This window comes from Suricata suricatta, chromosome 12 (genome assembly GCF_006229205.1).
Source record: "Suricata suricatta isolate VVHF042 chromosome 12, meerkat_22Aug2017_6uvM2_HiC, whole genome shotgun sequence".
Classification (NCBI taxonomy): Eukaryota; Metazoa; Chordata; class Mammalia; order Carnivora; family Herpestidae; genus Suricata; species Suricata suricatta.
In genome coordinates, this window is record NC_043711.1 from 53,692,383 (window position 1) to 53,695,971 (window position 3,589).

Here is a 3,589-nt window from a genome sequence, read left to right on the forward strand (position 1 = left end):
ATAAAATAACCAAGCACTAAGACTCTAAGCTTTGTAAGGACAGAGACTATGCGTTTGTCCCACCACCTTATCCCCAGGCTCTAGCACAGTCCCTGGCACCTACCACGAAGAAACGCAATAAAGCTTCATTTATGAATGAATGAATGCGTGAAGGAACTCTAAAATCACATAACCAAACACACACTACAAACTAGATAAATCTACTACAAACCACGAAGACAGACCCCACAACCATAACATATGCAAGCCCCTCTCAACCTACACCACGTAAAAAACCTACATATTAAACCTACATATCCTGAAAGTATACGCCCAGCATGAATCCTACCCGGCTACATGCCGCAGAGACTACACATCCCACACCCGCACTCCTCACGGCCTCGATCGCACACAGTACCCTCCACATAATTCAACATGACTATGCACAGGTCGCATAACCACACGCAACACGAAAGACTCAACCCCACAGAGCGGACATGACAACTTGACACGGCGCACAGACGCCACACCAAACGCTACAAACGACCCTATACCAGCTCAGAACCCAAACGCCTCAACCTCACACAACCAGGGAACCAAACACAAGCACTCGGGAGACCACCGCTCACCCACCCTCAGGCGCAAAACCAAACACAACTGTGCACGCCCACGTAACCACACAATCACATAGAGCCCAATCGTCGCAAGCACAACAAGGGCGAAACTTACGGCCGGAAAGCCGCATCTCCCACCACGCACGTCACACCCACCACAGGCGCATACATCCAACACCCTCACGGCCCGCCCGTCTCTGTTCCTGAGGGCAGCCGAGCTCGCGCCACTCAGATCCTGCCCAGCCCTCTGTACCGGCCGCGCTCCCGCTGGCACGGAGGCCCGTCTCGTCCTCCTGCCGGGATTCTGGGCCTCTGCGCTCCCTCACCCAGCCGCGGCCGCCATCTCCATCGGTTGCTCGACGCTCGGCAGACGCGCCTGCGCGGCACCGAAACCGGAAGGCAGGCTGACAGACGCCGGTCGAGCGCCGAATCTCCGAAGAAGAGAAGGGCGGAGGTGTGTTTCAACAGCGCCTGACGCACACAGGCCTCTGCGCAGGCGCTGTAAGAACCAAAAGGGGCGGACCGGATGAATTTGCAAAGTTTTGCTGTCCCGGGTGCTTACGTGCGATGCGTTAAAGCCAGCCGGTGGTTCTCCACCAGTTGTAGAGGTGGGAAAACGAAGCTCTTGATTCTTTAGCTCTTAGCCAACGTATGCGATTGAGTGAGGAAGTGGCGGGGAGTGAGAGGAGACTGTTAACACTTCCTACCCCACTCCCAACTGTGGCTTTGAAATAATAGGAGTCCATTCAAGTTCCTGAGAGCTAGAGAAAGAAGGAATATTCAGGAAACTTGGAGGATGTGTAGAGCCAGAATAGAACCATGTGAAGTGGGGATTTGGAAAGAGGTGGAGTATCTGACTAGAGGGCATACAGCATAGTTAGATCTGTGGGAAACCTGTGGCGTTTTCTCATGCAAATCAAAACCTTGATGAATATCACCTGATTCCTGTTAGAATAACTCTTTCCTAAAGACAAGAGATAACAAGTGTTGAGGAGGGAGGATATGGAGAAAAGTTAACCCTTGTGCACTGTGGGTAGGAAATTGATGCAGTCACTATGGAAAACAGTATATAGGGTCCTTGAAAAATTAAAAAATAAAACTAACCTGCCATCCAGCAATTCCATTTCTGGGTGTTTAGCCAAAGAAAGTGAAAATACTAACTTGAAAAGATAATATGCACCACCATCACCATTCCCACTAGTTCTTTGCAGCATTATTTACAATAGCCAAGATATGGAAACAATTTAAGTGTCCACTGATGGATAATTAAAGGATATATAGAATATTATTCAGCCATAAAAAAGAATAAAAACTTGCCATTTGCAACAACATGGATAGATCTTGAAGGCATTATGCTAAGTGAAATAAGTCAGAGAAAGACAAATACCGTATGATCTTACTTATATGTGGAATCTAAAAACAAATAAACAAACAGAAACAAAACCAAGCTCTTAGATACAGAGGACAGATTTGTGGTTGCCAGAGGTTTGTTGTGGGTGGGTGGTGGTGAAATGGGTGAAGAAAGTCAAAAGGTACAAACTTCCAATTATAAAATAAATGATGGGGATGTAATGTACAGCTAATAATATTGTATTGTGTACTTCAAAGTTGCTAAAAAGGGTAGATCTTAAAAGTTCTCAAGAAACTTTTCTCAAGAAAAAATGAGAAAAAACATTTTCTCAAGAAAAAATAATTTGTAACTATATATGGTGACATTTGTTAAATAGACTTATGATGATCATTTTACATAATATACAAGTGAAATCATTTTGTTATATGTGAAATGTACATAGGCCAATTATACCTGAATTAAAAAAAAAAAAAAGACGATGATCACTCAGCGCCTACTCTGTGCCCTGCATTGTACTAGGTAACACTGGGGATATAGAGACAAAACTTCATCCCAGTCCTGGAAAGCTATTTGCTTTGTGTCCTGCACAAGGGCTCGCCTTCAACGTCCTGAGCTCCCAAAGAAGAGCCGCAGAGCATTATGGGAAGATCCTGAGCTTTGGGGTCAGAAGGCCATCTCAGTTCATGTTCCAAGAGTGTTACTTGACTCCTTTGCCTCCTGGTATCACCATTTGTAAAATGGGATGAAAAGAACACTTTCCACTTCATAGAGTCATGAATATTGAGTGAGATGATGCATATGTGGCAGCGAGTGTATGTGTATATATATATGTGTGTGGAAATCCATAATACCAGTTCTAGCTCTGGACAGGAGCACTGCTTCTGCGAGTAGCACTGGGCCTCCAGCGCTTTCTGTTTAAGGACACAGGGCTCGCAGCACAGAGATCACTGAGTGTTTGAAAGGCAATGGCCAGTGAAAGGGCAGTGAGCTAGGGGTACAGAGGCGTAGACGTGTAGCCTCAACCCCCAGCCACACTTTACTTTGTGACTTTAAACAGTTCCCTTCCCTCTCTTGGCCTCAGTTTTCTCATCTGCACAGATAAAATGAGTTCCGAAGACTTGCAAGCTCTTCTACTTTTCTCATCCTGATGACTGATATTTTTTTACCTTTACAGTGTTAGCAGGAATGGGCAGTAACTTCCCTTTGCACATTGACACAGAAAAGGAAGAGACCTTGCCAAACCTCTCAGAAGTAAAACAAGAGACCAAGCTTTGCCTCTCTGTTGCCGGTCTCTGCCTTGGGTCCTTGAGGACCGAAAACACTTTATTAAGTGTCTGGGACCAGATTAAGTCCCAGAACAGGACACTCTTAAGGGCAAGACTGTGTTTGGAGTCAGGTGAGGGACCTACTGTTAAACCATTATGATTTTGCCTGTCATTCTACCATTTACAAAAGTCAGGTATCACATTCACCATTTTATTTGCTAAAAAAAAAAAAAAGAAAAGAAAAAGCAGTGACAGTGTGGCCTACAGCTTGTGAATTAATTCTGGAAATCATGATGGATGGGCAACTGCTGTTCTATTGGTATTTTTAAGAGTGATGATGGCAAAGAACTTGTATATATAGCTTAGCAAGAACGTTTTCA

General features: G+C 45.0%; 1 protein-coding gene and 1 long non-coding RNA gene across 4 annotated transcripts in view; one reads left to right on the forward strand and one right to left on the reverse strand.

Annotated features, from left to right (window-relative positions):
* RBSN (rabenosyn, RAB effector) overlaps positions 1-1,028 on the reverse strand; it is a 27,571-nt gene extending 26,543 nt beyond the window's left edge. Inside the window, exon 1 of one of the 3 annotated variants that reach the window (XM_029916556.1) lies at positions 920-1,028. The gene's annotated coding sequence lies outside the window, so the exon portion shown is untranslated. Of the gene's footprint in view, positions 1-328; positions 817-846 lie in introns of those variants that run through there. The other 2 variants (XM_029916555.1, XM_029916558.1) reach the window with 2 other exon arrangements.
* On the forward strand, positions 636-2,714 carry LOC115273495. The gene is made up of 2 exons (XR_003900819.1): positions 636-1,201; positions 2,464-2,714. It is a non-coding gene; the product is annotated as an uncharacterized LOC115273495 (long non-coding RNA).
* The last annotated feature ends 875 nt before the right edge of the window (positions 2,715-3,589 follow it).